At 32.0% G+C, this 20,760-nt stretch overlaps 1 protein-coding gene across 1 annotated transcript in view; it reads right to left on the bottom strand.

Moving 5' to 3' along the window:
* LOC124361364 (discoidin domain-containing receptor tyrosine kinase B-like) overlaps positions 1 to 20,345 on the bottom strand; it is a 69,527-nt gene extending 49,182 nt beyond the window's left edge. The window contains exon 1 of the mRNA XM_046815415.1: positions 20,213 to 20,345. The gene's annotated coding sequence lies outside the window, so the exon portion shown is untranslated. The remainder of the gene's footprint in view (positions 1 to 20,212) is intronic.
* Between the last annotated feature and the right edge of the window lie 415 nt (positions 20,346 to 20,760).

The raw sequence follows: 20,760 nt of genomic DNA, 5'->3' as shown, positions 1-20,760 counted from the left end.
TAAATTAAAGTATAGGTGTATCATAAAACTTTGGATGTATTTTTGTTCAAACACTTAACTCGAAATTAAGAATATTTTTTATTTTAAAATGGAAGCTACAACGCTGTAGTTTTTGTAAAATATTATACGATGTTCTGTTTTCTTACAATGGATTTGAGACACCTTACATGAAACTAACTGAACACGTAATATTAGTTATATACACTCACCAGAGTAATAGACATTGATAGATACACAGTGGTTAGCTTAAATAAACAATACAGTACTAAAAGGAAGGTGAACTGGAGCTAAACTCAAAATTCAATTGAATCACCTACCACAAGTTCGTTATGTGTAGACAGTACTATTGAGCTAATAAAGTATTATATTTTTTTAGTATTCAGTTGTAAATACACGAATCGTGTTCTTAGGGAACACGAATGTAGGTCAAGTGTTATGGTTAGTCTATCGACTGGAGTCAATGACCGTGCTCTACGATTCTGTCCTATGTTTATAAAAGGGCGGTTCGGTTTTATTGAACTATTGTGAACAATGGTTTCTTTTCATTTTATTCTAATAATTGAAGTACTTTTCGTGAACTAAACATTATAATAAATAATGAACAACAATCCAAGTTTGTAGGTACAGAGCTACGTGAGCGGAAACCCTATTTTGATTGGCATCGTATTAATCACATTTTCAAGAGATTTTTCCATCTGCAATCATAAACCTAATTGCCTTTTGTGATGGAATCGTCATTGGTATACAGGGAATTCGTTTATTTTTCTCATTACAAACAGACGAGTTGATGGCAGTCATGATAGAATGAGTTCATTTAAAACCTGATCATAGTTTAGAAGTAACAGTTTTAATATTCAACATGATATTCAGAGAGGCTTTATTGTCACAGCTTTATGATTGAGGTTAAAATTACTCGGTTTAATTTAAAAATAAACGTACAGCAACATAGTTAGCAAAAGTTACGCTACTAACTTATTGATTTATTTCTGTAGTCTAAACTGGGTATCTTTAATTGTAGTAGAACGTTACATTAATTACAGTATAAGCAAACTGTGTTACTTAATTATTCATACTAATAACTGAAAACTTGAAGGATTAATCAACTGCATTGTTTTCTCTGCTCTCCATATTATAACAGTTTATAAAATTTTATAAGTTTTTCGTGAAATATATCTGATTTGCCTTTTTCGAACTATTTTGTTACTTACTAACAAGGTAGGAACAAGTGACGCGAAGTTTATTAGGAGGTTTCATGCAAACTTTTAAATCTAACTATTTTGTATGATATGTTTATTTGAACATAGTTTGTAATTACGTATTAGGTTAGTTATTTACCTCAAGAAGACATCAGATTGCAGATCTCGAAACGTAGTGTTACTGTTTTTTTTTTCATCGAATGATGCCAAATCTCCGGAAAAGTGAAAGTAAAAATAAAGTAAAGAATGTCTTATTTTACCAGGCGAAGTTAGGGCTAAGAAGCCCTCTCTAACACTTAACCTGGGGACCAACGGCTTAAAGGTGACTTCCGAACCACCACCAATGGCCGGGCAGGCGGGCCGCTTGCAAGGACAGTATCGCTCAGCGGTCACCTATCCAAGCAGCGGCCACGCTTGACGTTGCTTGATCTGGTTATCTTGCGATAACCGCCGCACCCGCTACGCTGCGCCATTGGCAATTGGCCATTGAACATTGGATTTTGAAAAGTGCTGTTTATTCAAAATCTAACTAATTTTGTTAGATTACATGTTACTATGTCATATATTAAAATGTCATATAATTGTACTCAGTTTGCTAACAAATGTATTTATACTGCGAACTCCGTTGTCATCACACTTACCATAAGCACTGAAGTCCCATAGTAACATGAACCATCATCGAACTCGATGTTCTTTATATAAAAATGCAGCTTCAGGCCCAAGTTTTAAGTCTATAGATAATTCAGTCTCGGATAGTCCGGCAGACAGAAGTTAAAGTTTTCCAGCCCCTCGAGTGATGGGTCCTTGAGTGATAAATAGTCACTTACATTATAATGTTGGATGGTGTTTAAACATATACATCTCTGACATTTATGTTTAAGCAATTCCTTTGATAATGTTCAATCATAGTTTCCCAATTAATATATCATCACAGGCATAACTTGTCTCGGCTTACCCTACAGTGTGAGAGTGTTGAAACGATATTTGCATACAAATCAATTTGGGTGAGGGGCATATACTGCTCGGAGAAGTTATCAAGTTAATTATCTCATGCAACATTACATAGGAAAACCTAACCACACATTCGAACCAGGAGGAGATTGCACTATTACGTGCCTATGAATAAATTGCAGCATACCGGTAACAAACAGCGCCGGTACCTGTATACAATAAAACAGTTGAGGAAGCAAATGGGTAGCCGGGGTGGATAAGAAATAACAGGAATCGTTGAATATGCATCGCACGCCGGGCTCGCAGGTTAGATAAACTTTAATTAACTCGCAGGTCCCATCCCCCCTCACAGTCTCACTTCACACAAACCGTTCACTTAGATTCGGTTCCGGCCCAACTTGTCTCTTTATAAACTTCTCCAATTGCTAAGTGTTCATATTTTTAAAATTCAATATTGTAAGTTGCATGAGAGATAAGACAAAAAAGAAATGTACCAAAATTGATTGAGTGACTGATTCACTGTTTTCAAAACTATTTCTTTATTGAAGTTTCCATTTGCCTTAATTACTAACTTGCCTATACATCATCATCTACCATCTTTACTAGGAAAATACCAAGACCAGTAGAACCTTCAAAAAGTGAATATTCAAAAAATATCTTAAACAATAAAAAAAACCAATAAAATGAAGAATCGAAGGGCCCGACGAAAGAGATATCCCACAGAAGGAAAAGCTAAGGGGCGGACACTTTTTTGAACATTTGACCCCCACAATTGATCTAGTTCTTTCAAATGAATTAAATGCCAGCTTTTAACTATCAATAGTTATCGTGTAAACAGACGGACCGAAAGACTGACTGATTAACTGTTGAATATTTGTACCAAAATCAATAGAGGTGTTCCTTGAACGAAGAGGTCTCTGGCACCTGTACATGTAGACTGGTCGCACAGACAAACAGGCAGGAAGTGACAGTTTTAAGACGGACGGTTTATCGAGTCCTCAACAAAACTGAATACTTTTAAAAAGTTTAAATATAGATTTCTAAAATTGTTTGCCTCATGCAATAATTTTCATTACTGAATCATAACACACTCCTTAACCTCATAATATATTAGTGTAGATAGTTGTAATGGAATTAGTAAAATGTATTACTATGTAACAGTGTAATGCAAGAATACCACCATATCATTTACTTGAGTTTGAAATCTGAAAAAAAACTAAATTCTTAGTTCCTTATTTATTCCCGTTTTGACTGATACCAGAACAGTACAAAAACGCTAGATTTACAATTGCTTCGCCATTTATTTTTAAGATGTCACTACAGCTGATAATACTGTACACAAGTAGAAGCAAACAAAAAAGTTAAGAGTGAAGGTTGATGCATAATGGTTTACCTTGGTTCATTGTTTAAGAATATAATCATATGAAATCAATGTATAATCCTTCATATTAATAGTTAACAAGATATATAATTTATAGTAAAGTAATATATAACATTACTATTCAATTGCAAAAGGCATATTTCCATTTCTCAAGTCCATTTCTCTGATGTCAACTACTTTCAATAGTTTTAATGGTTTATGTCTAATACTGTAGACTATTAATCTAATATATTAATACCAAATATATACCTCCTTGTTTGAATACTCCTAAATAAAAATATTTTACATACTCCAACCTTTTGTAACTACTAATTGAAATAATTTACATGTCAAAGGAAAACAACGCTCAAGAATTAGAGTTTAGAGCATTGACCGACTCAATGTATAATCTAATAATTACATCAGTTTGTAATAACAATATCCGTTACAGGAGGAATTGCTGTTCCCTTGTGAATATTCGTTAAGTATTAATTGTTATAATTGCTAACATGAATAAATTTAGCTACTTAAATGAGAAAGTATGTATAAACAATGAATCGTGTGAACATTCGACAGAAAATGTCGTTATCAGTTTAACCTCAGGTACAATCGACCTCTCAGCTTACTGGAACCTGTTTACGAGTTGTGCCAAGAACAACAACAGTAACAACGTCACCATTTGTTGTTGGGCGCCCCCGAGTCTCATTCTGTAGGAGCAAAACAACAACAACGCTGCCTCGCTCGTTTATGCAAATACCTCCAACGGAAAACAATAATATTATTCAGTAAGTGGTACCTCGGCCTCTATCTACTTTTATGTTCTTTTATATGAGATTTCTGAATGCAAACTCAGCAACTCTTTTAGTATTCCTCTGTTTCATACATACTTTATTTTCATGAAAACACAAAATACTGCTTTAAAATGCAGCCCTCCTTCTAAACAGACGTTGCACTAATGAAAATAATTGTTGCCAGACAAAAAAGAATTATACATACCTAAGACTGAGAAGCCTACTTCGGTTAAAATGTTTCTACTTCCGGCCATTTTCATTCACTTTCGGTAATTTGTCTTATTAACCTGATCAAAAACGTATATACGTTTGCAGCTATTGGAAATCTACATCGCTTGAAAGGCGTCTTCTCCCGACTCTTGCAATCTGCTTTCGGTGTAAAATAATTCTCGTGCAATGGCTGAGTTTACCTTGTTTACCAATGAACAAACTATACATATATACATAGGCCTGAGAAGTCTATTGCGGTCTAATGGAGGATCCTACCCACTTTCTAGCTATATCTGGATAAGGAGGAAATCCTTATTACGTTCATGCAACATCACAAAATTTCGTTCAGGCATCTTAGTGTTCATTTTTCTTTAAGCCACTATTTGTAATGTAAAGGAAGCTCACCGGTTTATAGAGTATCCTATATGAACATATTCTCAGCTGTTTTTAATTCTCCATTTGGAGCAATATGGAATAAAAGTTAGATATTAATTTTGTCGTCGTTATTTCCATTATACTAGTGATCAAGCTCTGCTTACTTAATATTTTACAAAATGTTAATGTAAACAGATGTTTTAGCCACTTTGTTGAACTTCGACTTTAACAAGTGTTAGTGTCAGTTAAACTTGAATTCTAAAGCATAACATTAAAGTTTTTCCCAATTCTAAAAATTTTCTATTTAAATTTTCTGATCCTTTCTCTTCATGCAATCCTTCATTGTATTACAACAAACTTTTTACAAAAAGAATTAGCTGGATTGATCTCTAGACACTCTTGATTAATTTTAATACTTGAAAAAATGTTACGAATTTTGTATAAGAAGATAATGCAACATTATTCCACGGTATGCAAATTCATTCCAACATAATCGAAGGATGTGGTTCTGAAAATCTTTTGAAACAATATTTCTAATTCACTTTCTTTAAAGTGAAAATGTTGTACTAGTAGATTTCATACCTAAATTGCAAAGACACGCAGTGGATATTTGCAAAGACATGCAGTAGATACTTCAATAATAAAATTAAAAATTACTCAGAGCTAGAGGACTATGAAGTAATAAAAGTAAAATATAAAATATTTCTCTTCATTTTAATATTTTATTTAAAAATTAGGAAAATTAACTTTGTTTAAATGATTAATAAGTACCTTTAACAGATATAGTTATTTCACGTTCCCACTTTAAATTTATATTTACTCCAATATGTGGACACTAAACATTTTTTTATAGTACTAAATTCAACCAATATTAATATCGCACCATATATCCTTATCCAAAAAATATACATAACTTTATTTCCACCATATTTTAAGCCCAGAGGAAAGGATAAATATTATGTCTCTATGCTTTAAGAATGATAGCAGACTTAAATATGTCTAGTTACAGGCCTAAACGGTCCAGTACTAATGTAACATTCAACCACATGGTGTGTAAATCACATAATAAAAAAGTTACTGTCTTCTATATAGATACCAGTAGGATGATGTGCATTAACTGTTCTCATATACTATAGAGCATTGTAACTTGACAGCTAATAAACAAAACGGACGACTTTGTTCGTTAGTAAACAAAGCCAGTGTGTCCTATATAGGTACCAATAGGATGATGTCGGTTAAACTGATGTCATACACTATTATAACTCACATCTGCCTGTAGAGTATTGCTAACTTGACTAGTAATGTCTGTTAATAAACAAAGTAACTGTGTTCTATATAGGTACCAATAGGATGATGTCGATTAAACTGATGTCATACACTATTATAACTCACATCTGCCTGTAGAATATTGCTAACTTGACTACTAATGTCTGTTAATAAACAAAGTAAATGTGTTCTATATAGGTACCAATAGGATGATGTCGATTAAACTGATGTCATACACTATTATAACTCACATCTGCCTGTAGAGTATTGCTAACTTGACTACTAATGTCTGTTAATAAACAAAGTAACTGTGTTCTATATAGGTACCAATAGGATGATGTTGATTAAACTGATGTCATACACTATTATAACTCACATCTGCCTGTAGAGTATTGCTAACTTGACTACTAATGTCTGTTAATAAACAAAGTAATTGCGTTCTATATAGGGACCAATAGGATGATGTCGGTTAAACTGATGTCATACACTATTATAACTCACATCTGCCTGTAGAGTATTGCTAACTTGACTACTAATGTCCGTTAATAAACAAAGTAACTGTGTTCTATATAGGTACCAATAGGATGATGTCGATTAAACTGATGTCTTACATTATTATAACTCACATCTGCCTGTAGAGTATTGCTAACTTGACTACTAATGTCTGTTAATAAACAAAGTAATTGTGTTCTATATAGGTACCAATAGGATGATGTCGGTTAAACTGATGTCATACATTATTATAACTCACATCTGCCTGTAGAGTATTGCTAACTTGACTACTAATGTCTGTTAATAAACAAAGTAACTGTGTTCTATATAGGTACCAATAGGATGATGTCGGTTAAACTGATGTCATACATTATTATAACTCACATCTGCCTGTAGAGTATTGCTAACTTGACTACTAATGTCCGTTAATAAACAAAGGAACTGTGTTCTATATAGGAACCAGTAGGATAATTTTGGTTATTCGTTACTCACCCATTAACTTGAAACAAACTTCAATGATAGTCACAAACCTATAATTGATTATGTTTCTGATTTTTAATCAAATAGGTAGGTAAAGACACGGTTTTAATAAGGATAATTGAGTGCTAAATAAAACAACACTTTTTAAGTATAAATCTAGATTACTAAAATTGTTGCCCTCACCCAGTAAATTTCAACAGGGCATCAGAACCCAATGCTTAAATTACCTACTTATATTAGCATTTAAGGACCTATAATTGCTAATTTAATGGAATTTAATATTAGCATTTATTTGAAATTATCAAGTCACAACTTATAACACGCGTGCTACACAATAACATCTAATTAACAATAATAATTCATATTATACTATACTATACTAATAATAACAATCTAATAATTCAATGTTTACTGAGACTTAAAATTACATGGTTGCAAAAAAAGCGTAAACACTGAATGAAGGCTAGATTTGAACATTTTAAATTGAACCATTAAACATATATTTGAAATACATGAAGCACACGTAGGTGTTTAAGGGTTATGATAAATGTATGTTATTGAACATACACGATAGACTGCTCCATATGTAATATGTAGTTAGTAACAAAACGTGATGATCCAAATTAACCTCATCTCACAGTACGCGACCTGACAGTTGTACTGGAAAACAAGAACATTTCTTGACACAAGAGGAACAATGTAAACCTAACAAAAAACAAAAGGCCTTCTGTTAGGAGTACAAAGAATAGGTGTACCGTTGTGTAATACATAGAGTTCCAGCCAAGCATGCCATGAAATTGTTCATTTATTGGAATAACATATCACTCATTCTGACTCATTCTCAATACAGTGTTTAATTTATCAACATAATTTTTCGTCGTGCACAATCATTTTGAAGTTTTTGTAAGAGGTTATTGATTTCAAAGTGCACAATTTCTTTATAAATTTTGTCGTCAATTTGTATCTAACGTCTCATGTTCTTATAGAAAATTTTAATGTCCGAAGAGACTATGAATAGTAAAGTAGAAAATATCAGAATTGCGGCCCCTGTGATATTTCATGTATCCGGCCCAGTGTTGCAGTTGTACGAAAGATACCAGTGATGCGAATAGATAGATTGTTTAGTGAAGGAGAACATCAAACCAATATATATATATATATATATATATATATATATATATATTGGTTTGATTTTCTCCTCAATCTTTTTAGCAGCATTTTATCCAAAATATTATAATAGGGAGAACCAGACCATCAACTCATATTTTTGCAGTAGGTATATTGATCTTATCTTTTTACAACTATGTATTATAAATATAGACCCTTTAAGAGTTTTAAACAAAATGAATATTATTAAATGGATTGATTAAATATAAGAGCTTATACTAATTTTTGTGTTTATCATGGTCAACTGATCAGCACGGTGTATAAATCTATTTCCTTCTTTAATATGCCTCATTTTACAACATGAAATAGTTACCTTGTCTATTTTGCTTAATCTAATATGTTAGTCTCTGGCAGTTTTTCAAATTTGTTTCAATTCGTAAAAAAAATACTTACACAATAAAGGTATTCTATTTATGAGATATTTTACTCAAACAAGCATTCAAAGATGGGTGACTTTAATCCATGTAATGATTTTCTTATAACTCTCTGTGGTATGTGAAAAACGTATTAATAACAACTTTAAAGGGAGCACTAATTGAGTAATTAAATATAGAATTATAAATTAATTCTATCGTAAATATTTCTAAACATTTCTCATCGACGGGTAAGCCCGCATGTAACGCTGAGACAACTGCTCCACTGAATCGGCCTGGGCGGGTCCCCAGTTTGGGATTGGGTGGAAAGTAACAAATAAAAATATATCAAGCCCAAAAATAATACTTACGTTTAAATTTGAGTTTTTAACACTTAAAATTAACTAAATACCCAATGCATGTATTACTACAGTTATTAGTACAATTACTTGTTTTTAAGAGAATTATTTTTCTGAAATTTTAGAAGGCTAATTTTCCGGGTTCTCCTGCATTATAGCTCAAGATAGAACTATATAAAGATATTACTTAAATCACCGTAACAAATCCCAGAAGGCGATTCCAATATGCATTTCATAATACATATTTAAGGAGTTATGGAAAAATGTATTCCAACTAACTAATATTATTTTACTATCAGTTACATCTTTTGTAAACTTTTATATTTTGTTTGTGGTCATGTAATAATGGCTGACAAAAGCTGACCAAAAATTAAATAATTAATAAAATTATAGAATTTTCCCTTTGATTTTGAAAATAGGTTTATTATTTACAACTCTAGACAAGTATAATATGTTTTTCAACAGGTATTAACATTATTTCTGACAATACCGTGTCATATAAAACGCAAACTAGAGTCACAAGTGAATATAATGAGTCGTGGTTTTTCACAGACATCAAGAACCAAGTTACACGACATTGTATTTAAAAAAAAGAGAATATGTATCACATTTACATGCACAACGTTCGCTTTATATTTACATAAACAAACTGAGCTCTGCGGGAATAATAAGCAAAACAAACCACACAACAGCTGCGGGAGGGTAGAAGGTCAACATATGACATGCCCTCGTCTTCTACAGTCTCCATACTCTCTTCACACAATAAGACAACATTGTTATGTCCAAACTATTTTTATTGAGTGTAGTGTATACTTTGAAAAATGAAAAGAGAGTCACAATAATGTGATATATTCTCCAATTGAGTTATAAAAACATATATATATATATATATATTATATATATATATATATATATATATAACTTTATATTAAGTAATTAGTATTAAAAGCCTGATTAAAAAAACGAACTGATGTTCTTATTGTTTTAAGCGTTAATTGTTTTAATAATTTGAAATGTACATGTGTATTTTTCGTCATATGTTTAAATAAGCACGCAATTTAGACATTCATCTTGAAGGAAGTATAAAATAAAACAAAATGTTTACTTGATTCCACGGTTCGATTTAAATGATAAACAAATTATATGAGAAAAAAAATATATATGAGCTTTCCAACGATACATCTTATTAAGAAGCAATTGGACTTTCTATCAGAGCACGATGGATGGTTTCAAAACTATTATAAATACTGAAAAACATCGCTTCAGACTTCTATAAGTTACAGCTAGCGAAATATCAACAGCTCTCATCAAGCGTTCTCTCAGAATTTTAAATCGTCATTTATACTCTCAAACAAATTTACTTTTTTGATGAGGGACTTCATTTTTAGTTTTTAATAATAACAATAACTAACAGTTTATGAGTAGGCCCTACGCATATTTGTATGCTAATGGTTTCAGCAAGCCTTTTTTTGTTCATTTTCGGTCTATACGCAGATATTTTCTTATTACAATTCTTTCGAACTAAAGATTTATACGTAATTAATAACTTTAACATGGTTATTCAAACAACTTTTTCTCAACATGACACGCCAAGCTAATATATTTAAGTAAAATATAAAATTAAAATGAAATCCAAATAGAATATCAAAGCTGAGAATGGTGAAGCTTCGTAGAACAGAGTATATATATTATAATCAAAATTCACCTTATTACATATAAAATTCAAAAGTTATAAAGTGAATCTAAAGTCAGTGATACAGTGTGCAGGGATGATTGTTGAAGAGTGAAGAGAACAGATATTTGAAAGGTGGAGAGGAGAGAGGGATCTGGAAGAAGTGAAGCAAGATTATTATTATAAAGAAACTGGTTTACATTTATTCAGCAGTATTTGAAAGGTTACTTTATGTAAAATTCTTATATCACTGAAGTCAAAGAAGCAGAAGACAGGCATTGGGTGAGAAAATTCCTTTTAAGTTTTAATAGTGATTCATTGGAAGAACATAAAACCCAGGAATACATTCGATTTGGCTAATAATTTCAAAATTAATATAATTAAAATTTAACAACAATTAATTTTTCAAAATTACAATATCTTTTTTTATAAAAAAAATACCCAATAATTCTATTTCACATTAAGCCAGCACGACCTACCTTGCCCTAAAAAAATTAAGAATTGTATTTAAAAATTTACCATTATTGTATCCTCCATCTTGTTTTCAAAATTCAAACTTGTATGTTAATTAATTTATCATCATTAGAAAGTTCACATTTATATCATACTGAGTTATTTGTTATTTCTAACTATTAATCAGAATACAAATTAAGTTTAACCATTTATTTAAAGTAATAATAGTAGTAGGATATTACAAAACCCAGGGAACATTCGATTTGGCTAATAATTCAAAATTAATATAATTAAAATTTAACAACAATTATTTTTCAAAATTACAATATCTTTGTTTATAAAAAAAGTACCCAATATTTCTATTTCATTAAGCCAGCACGACCACCCTGCCCTAAAAATTTAGAATTGTATTTAAAAATTTACCATTATTGTATCCTCCATTCTTGTTTCAAAATTCAAACTTGATGTCAATTAATTTATCATCAATATAAAGTTCACATTTATAACATACCGAGTTATTTGTTAATTTCTAACTATAATCAGAATACAAATTAAGTTTTAACCATTTAATTTCGGCGTCGATTTAAAGTGTATAATAATAGTAAAACATGGGGAAAATTCATCTATATGACAGATCATCCCATATCTCTAATAAAACAATAAATTTTATAAACTCCCAAAATTCCAAGCCCCACCCCCCCCCCCCCCCCACTCTCCAACTTTTTATCTTCTTCCAAAAAATTCATAAAGATACTAGACCACCTCCAGGACGTCCAAACGTAACCAGCTACGGTTGCCCAACTGAGAGAATTTCTGCATTTATCGATGATCAGCAACCATTTGTCAAACAACTACCCTCCTACGTAAAGAAACACTGATGACTTCATTTCAAAACTATCAAAAGTTAATCAACCTGATTCGAAAAACACAATTCTAGTTACTGTTGATGTCACATCACTGTACACAACCATACCACATGATGATGGTGTAAATGCTGCTAAACATTTTTCTCAACAGCAGACCCATTGACTCTAAACCTTCTACAAATTTTTTACTAAAACTTATAACATTTTTTGTTTTAAAAACCATGAACTGTTTTAGATTTCACAATAAATTTTAATCTACAAGTCAAAGGCACAGCCATGAGGGAACAAGGATGGCTCCCTCTTTTGCCAATTTATTCATGGATTTATTGGAAGAAAAATTCCTAAATTCTCAGAACCATCTTCCTTTAGTTTGGTTTTCGTTTTATTGATGATGTATTTTTTCTGTGGGATCATGGTGAAGAACTCCTTCAAGAATTTCTACATGGCCATTGAACACGTTTTACAACCCTCAAATTTACTTGGAAATTTTCTCATGAAATTCTTACTTTCTTGGACGTAGATTTTTTTTATAGAGTCTGGGTTTGTTAAAAAAAACTAAAATACATGTAAAAGACACAAATACTATTGTAATAGTTTGTCGTCCCACTTACGTGAAAAAAAGTATTCCGAAGAGTCTTTCAATTCGTGCGAAAAATCTTTGCAGTAATGAGAATGATTTTAATTAATTATATCAGTAAATTAACTTGAGGTTTTATTGAAAATTAGGATATCCCCGATAAAAGTTATCAAGAAACAATTTTGAATCAACCCATCAAACAAAAATAATAATCCTTTTCCCCAAAACGACCCGAAATTCATAACAAACTTTTATCCTGGCCTTCACAGAATCAACGCAATCATGAAGACAGCCTTTAACCTACTTCAAAATTCTCAAGAAAACTAAAGACTTATTTTCAAAATCTCCAAGAGTTGTATTCAAAAAGCCCGCCAACATTAAACAGATGTTGGTCTGTACTGATCCTCTAAAAAAGGAAAATAAGAAATCACAGTCCTTTGTAATTTTGTTGTAAACCTTGCCAAAAAACCCCGTGGGGAACCTGTAAGATCATGTCTACAAGTCAAAATTTCAAAAGTAATGTAACCAATCATGAATATCCTATCAAAGGAACTATTCAACTGTGACACAAAAAACCTTATTTACCAATTTGACTGTAAATTTTGTGAAAAAACAATACGTCGGCCAGACATCGAATCCTTTTTACGGATACGAAGTAAACTGGCCATCGATTTGTTTGACATTGTCCCATAGCGATATAGAAAAAAACCTTTAGGCCAGTCACGCTATCAATGTCCATAAACAAAATCAGATAGAAAATTGTTACACCATCAAAGGCATAAATAAGATCCCTGAAGATTCAAATCGAAAGCCTTAATAGATTTAAATTGAAAAAAGTGATACTGCACACCAATTGGTACTTCAGACCAAGACATCCAAGGGGTCTTAATTTTAAGATAAATTTAGTTTTCGTCAACTTAATCACACACGTCCCATGCCATGGCCCATCAGCTGCTGATCTACTGTATTTATATTTATAATGTTTGTTTTTCTTGTTTTGAGTTTCTAACCTAATGTTTTTTTTCACAATTTTTATGTAAATATTTATACATGTATATTTATCTGAAGAAGTGTACCTAGATACACGAAAATTTATAAATGTTTCAAACCAATATACCGTGGTTTATTTGTTTAAGAAGAGAATAACCCTGTTTCTGTAAATAAAAATATATATATATATATATATATAAATATATATATATATATCTGTGCTTGACCACTCAGTGAAATACGTGACTTTTACTCGTGGAAAGATAAGCTTCAACACAGTGCTAGAGTTTCATCGTTTGTCTATTATTAACCTCTAAGCATTACAGTATCTTGTGATTTAAAAATCTTTCTTTGTATACTCTTGTACTGAGAGTAAAACGACAATTTAAATTATCACATATACTATATGAAATATACTAAATTTGCTCAAAATAGATAATAATGAACATAATATAAAAAGAAATTTTATTATACCACACAATACATCGTTTGGCAGATCCTAGGCATAGTATAATTCGACCACATTCCAAATAATGAGCATCTGTTTTAAATACAACAAAATTAATTATTTCCCTATATAAATATTTATTTTGTCAAACTGGATTCTTTAATATACGAAATATAAAGTAGAGATGATGATTCTGTTTTATTGGATGTATATTTAAGTTTAAAAGAAAAAAATATTCTCTAACTTAAGAAAGTTCTTTTATCTGACTACTCAAAAATATCCACCTCCATAAAAATCGAAACATTTATTAAATTTTTTTTATTGAGTACAACTAAAAAATACGATCTGACTGTTACCAATAGTCTACGGTTCTAAACTTGCAACACTTGAAATAAATTATGAATTATTTTAAAACATGGAATTCGTTGTTAATCAAACAGTCATAACCGATTTACCAATTCTTAAATTTCGTAAAAACTAACCAAAGCTGTTATCAAAAACTTAAACGTTTACATGGGTTTGTGATTACAGTACATCTAACCACCATGTTACATATTCCATCATGATATACTGCTCAATACGAAGTTTTCATTCTAGATATCTTAGATCTTTATTTTTCCCTTATATATTATCATTATGATAAATTATTCTTTTGAGACACAACGTTACCACAAAAAATAGAGGTTACAGAACAGCCGTCGAAGCTACAAAGGCCCATTAACTCCTACCAGGTTTGGAAATCTCCAAACCTTCAGTGAAATTAATCTTCCCTAGACAGCTCCGATTGTTATACCTGCGTATCCTCTATTCCTATTCTAAACAAATGTGGCAAATTGAAGATAGCTTCAAATCTATAAATGATTTGTAAATAATCAGACGAGTATCTTCGCTGTTAAGATATCCACCATACAAGCCATAAATGTCTATTGTCCTTAAAAAACACTTACATTATTTAAGTTCACTTTTTATGTGATATTACCAAAAAATAAATAATATAAAAATAAAGAGCTTTAATACAAAAGATATTCTTAGTTGCAAACTAATTTTCAGATAGACTTTGTGCCGCATCGTCTTGCTAAAGGAGTACTTAAAAACCAAACTAAATAACAATGACAAATACTATAAACTAAAATAACATAAAATTAAAACTAAACCTGGATTGCTCATAATTACAGCTAATTTACATGTTTGTCAAATAAAAGTAAGCGTTAAATTTTTCATATTATTTATCTACACTATTGTATGAATGAATTTTAGTTTTCATGAGCATTCGTAGGGCCTTTGGTTAACATATAGGTCTATTCTTATTTAGAAAAGTACGCACTGGAGTACGCTTCGCTGGTTTCTACATTAAGATCTTAATTTTCTTATACTCTATTAATACCATGAAAATGGAACGGATTATATGCTTTATATTCAATCTATCCATGATACATTAGAGTTTTTATGTAATGAGCTGTTAAATTTCTTATGAGCTGATTTGAAAATAATTTATTTCCAACAGCAAAAGTCCATTATGGGTTATGGACTTTACAACAATTGCAAAAAAGAGCACAGAGGGGAATGTATATATACATAGTGGGCGGTACTCCCACGTGTTTGCTGACTGAATGCAATATACTGTATGACACCCTCTAGCATTGCAGCGTCGTACAATATGTGGCCATATTACTTACCAAAGTAAAGGGCTGCCAAGTGGAACTTAGTACATTATGAGGGTAGAGGTAAACTATTCCCTGTTTTTAAAACAACCAAAGGGCAGAACTTATGCGTTGAATATATGGAGATATAAAACTAAATCGTACGTTTATGTTTGGGGAGCCAATCACCTCCATCTGTAACCTAAGAATAACTTATTTTTTACGCTTTATTATGGGTTGAGATATTTATATTTATTATTAGAATACAAACTAATAAATAAATAAAAACAAACACACACTTACATTTAAGTGATATAATGAAAAAGAATTTAATAAATTAATAAATGTTTTAGCTAATGAAATTTTTCACTCGCTCAGTAACTAATAATAAGTCTCTTTGTATAAAAATTTACAATGTGGTCATTGTTTCGCAATCATCAATTTGATTGAATACAACTAAAAGTTTCTCAATAATTCCTTCCAGTCAATAAATATTTGATTCACACGGTTCTCATTCATTCCCTAATTTTCAACTCTAGTTTCGTTATCAGTTAGCCAATTATGGGATCCCCCGGTCGTGGGCCTTAAACTAGCCCGCTTCCGAGCCCAAAACGGCTTTGAAACGAGCTTTAAACACCTACGGCGTTGTATCAATTTTGGCCATTAACGAAAAACTATTCAGGCAAACGTTCCCCCGGTAATCCACCCTGCCACTTCCTTCATAAGAATGTAAATCTCTACCACTTTGTCTTGAAGGAAGCCATTTTCCCAAATATAGAGAGAGAAAAATGCCAACAGTTATTTTGGATGTTGGCTTGAACAACTCTCTACAGTGAAGTTTGGCAATTATTCTGATTACTTTTCTTAGTTTAAAATTTCTGTAAAAATGTGTTTGCACACGCTCCCCACAAGATAACACCAAATGCGAGATGTGGATTGATGATTCCATTATAAACCGTCAACAGTATCTGAAATGGGCAGTATTTGCAAAGTTGTCTAAAAAAATGCTTGAGGTTAGTTAAATACACTTTTATGACGTGGCAGCCCCATGTTAACCCTTTATCAAGGTGTATACCAAGGAATTTAGTCTTATAGACTTCCTCAATTTCCTTATATTCTAACATGGCTGCTGGATTAATATCTAAATCTGAATTCCATTGGTAAATTTTAAATAAAGTTGATTTTGTTGGATATGTTTCGAGATTGACGTCAAATAAGTGTTGGACTACACAACTGAATTCCGTAAATGTCGCGATTTCGAGTTCACTGTGTGAAGGTGCTTTGAGGGAAAGAGTCTTTCGACATAAATGAATAACGAATGAATAAATAACTCTCTTGGCACTTTTTACCGTCTTTAAGTATTATAGAATAGAATAGATTTGTATTGTGTAGCCAAAGGCAGTACAATAGTCCTTAATTAATAGTAATAAATTTTACTAGCTAACTTGCAAGTCATAACTTTCAAAGGCAAAGTACACTAAATGAAAAAGTTACATTTTAAAAACTCCTGAAAGAATAGAGTTCTTTTTCGTCCAAGGTGCTCTTTAAAATCATTCTAAAACGGTTTGTTCGCATTTCCCTTAATTCTGATGATGGGTGGTGAAGAGCTGGAAGGCAATCTGGTTAGGATCAGAAGATTAACTTTTTGATATACGGCAGCGACCAATACCCATACATTTCTCCTGCACCAAGATCCAATCAGGTTTGGAGAAGTGTGCAACTATCATGTCGTGCACATTACTGAGATGTAAATGAGGTGACTTGTGTTTCGGTGTCTGCCAAACATGTAAATTATTTAAGCATTGGATAACTAACTAACTGTATCAATCAAATGTTTAATTACGATCCAGTTCCTTTAGGATATAATTTAGGCAATATGTTTAAAAATATATTCCTTGATAAGATTTTTTCATTTTATTTCTGTTAATCGATTAAGATATTACTCTCCAGTTTATGTTTTATTGGTATATATTTTAATGTTTGATGGGCAATCATGTTTAACTCGACAACCAATTTCTGAAGAACGTGACATGCATTACACAGTAAGTAATGAGTATACCATTGTCAATGATTGACCTCGGAGATATCGTTTTCTTGAAACCCTACTAACGCCGATAGAAATACTGCAATGTAGATTTAGTTAATTACGTACTATGCTGGTAACCGACTGAAGTTACCAAATAAGGTAGAATTGCTAAATGCGTAATAAAACAGAAAAATAGATGTCATGTTTTAGCCTTTTATAAAGGTACAACAAATTAGTGTAGAAACCCAATATATAATATGTGCGCATACTCCAGCTGGTGACTCTCACAGGAATATAATCAAGTAAGTAACTGACACTCTGTCACATAAGGACGGCTAGTGGACAGTAAGCCACCCCAGCTAAAGCCCTCCCCCTCTCCCGTATTTTAGTCCCTGAACTAAGCTCACATATTTATATCTTCCAAAACTCATAAAACATTCAGCTATGTAGTTTCCTTACTATAACTGTACGACTAATCCATCATCCACAGTGATTCTTTTACTGTTGTAATACACAAAGTCAATCATAACAACGCAATACACCTATTATCAAACAATGATACGTTATGTCAGGATATGTTGAGAAATTGTTGTTCGGTATATTGCTTATACCGGAATATTTATGTAATAATAGCATACCTACGCTGAAGGTACATTTGGTACTGAAGGTACGTATCTATTTGGTAATTGTTTTATCGTATTAAAACTCGGCTATATGAAACATCGTTCGTAGATCACACTTTTGGGCACATGAAAAAGATGAATTGTTTACTAATTTACGTACACTCTGATCATTTTAAGACTGGATACTACCAACATAGCCCAGTTTTATCGTATACGTATAAATCAATGTAAAACATTGTATATCTGTTTGTAAAAGCGTACAATTGTTTGTATTTCATCAGACTTCATTGCGAATGTCATCACGTATATTTCTGTAGTTTTTAATAATACGTACAAATATCTGAATGGCAATTATAACATTTATGTACAGTACGTTTTAAACTTACATTTTGAATAGGAGAAAACGAATTTTAAATATGTATGAGAAAAATAGATATAGAATAACACATACAAATTACATGACAACGTTGAGAAAATGGAATAAAACATATTCTTGAATGAAAAAAATTAATAATTACCTAATTCATCACAAACAGGTAAATACCCTTTTAATAATCAACGTATAGCGCAGAGAAATGTATGAGATATATGTTGAATTGCTGTGGAATAGTAGTTCCAGTATCTTTATAGTTTTATTGCATCACCTAAAACTACAGGAATGCAATTTGGAATAGGATTATAATTTAAATACTTTTTATGCGTAGATTAATGTGTTTTGACTAGTGTGTAAGAGCCTTTCAGTGGTACACATTGTCAATGGAGAAAAGCATATACGTTTTCAACACAACAAAATCATACAAACATTTTATTATACATACATAAGCGAGAATGTATATAACACGCAGGTAATATTTTGGAAAAATGTACAAATACCGTTTGTAAATCGGACATCAGCGCTGTATGTGTTCATGTAATCCTTTGAATTATACGATATATATGTTTTCTCATTATTTTATCAACAGAAAAACGTACAAACTGAAAACACCAATTGTATCTATAGAACAAAACTTCAAAGGTGAATGGTTTACAGCATACTTCCAATTATATTTGGATAAAATAATGTTTCAACCAGGAAAACCTTGTAATACAATCTACTCTCATGCTTTTCAGTGAATCCATTTTGTTAATTGGATTGAATTACAGTACACTAAGTCTTAAATCGATGTGGGCTTTGCCTTACTTAGTGATTAAGTATTAAATCTTTAGGTAACTAACCAATCACTTCCTTCTGCACATGTTGTGAGGATTTATTTTTATTTCATCTTGGTTGATAATCGCAGCAAAAATTATAGAAACAACTAGTAGTGAATGAGAACTGCAACGTTGAAAATATCCAGTCAAATGAACAAACAGAAAGAGTTTCCGCTTGATTGGAGATTTGTAGGGCATTATTTCCGCGCGCCCGCTGTCGTGGTGGGAGGGAGGGGGTCTCATGTGTTCATGTGTCCGGATATTGGTACACTTTCAATCAACGATTCTCTCTCTAATATTTAAATTTCCACACAAAAAATATAAATCTTTTCTTCAGAATCATTAACCATCTTTCATACATTATGTACAGTTTAGTTGCGAATGAAAGAACCCTGTGAAATTAAACAGAATGATTTACACAATTTAAAGTGTAAAAATACTGTAAACAATATAAAAATTAAACATAAATATGCAATTTATATGAGGGTTACATTATCATAATAAATTATCCAAAAATATGCACTTTATTGGTTTTTATAATGGGTCAATTTTATTTTTTAAACAAATATTATTATTAAATAGTAATTTATAAGTGTAAATTTTAAATAATTTTTACGCGGCCTTACATTTTTCACATTCTGCTAGTACGTGTTGGTAAAGTAACTAACGGAAAGGGAGATTGTAAGATCACACTCACTACATGTTTACAGGAGTAGAAAGACTTACCCTGATGTAAGGTCGGGTAAAATCCAAGGGTTGGCATGGAGACAAGGTGCTGCGCGGCGCGGTACTGTCAGGCGAGGCCAGACCAGTCACGACACGCACAGGCCACTAGGTAGCTAGCCACCGAACACACCGGCCACAGCCACTATACTGACACAGTGGCGGCCAACAGGTAGGCGCGTGTAGGGGGCGGTGGTGTGTAGGGGGTGGCGGCGGTGGTAGAGATCGATGCCCGCCAAGTGCGCAACAGCCCGCCCGCTCGCTGAGTGCTGAGTGCTGAGCCGGTATAACGTGCTCGACCTTTAATTGCCTAATATCGTCGGCATCTTTATAAATGCGTCAAACCTTCGCCTCAGCAGTGAACAGTCATTGTCAGAGTATTGATTGGCCCTAAGTAATGGATTTCTCTGGAGTTATTGTCCTCGATGTAATTAAAGGTGTCTTAAAAGCCTACCGACACCGTTAAATTCTTTGAAACAATATAAAGGCTTTCTTTCATTTGCACTAATCTTTGATTCTCTCCTCGGATAAAAGTCTTTATAATTCTTACA

Source organism: Homalodisca vitripennis, chromosome 1 (assembly GCF_021130785.1).
Source record: "Homalodisca vitripennis isolate AUS2020 chromosome 1, UT_GWSS_2.1, whole genome shotgun sequence".
NCBI lineage: Eukaryota > Metazoa > Arthropoda > Insecta > Hemiptera > Cicadellidae > Homalodisca > Homalodisca vitripennis.
Note: the sequence above shows the minus strand (reverse complement) of the source record. Positions and strands in the feature narration are given on the sequence as shown.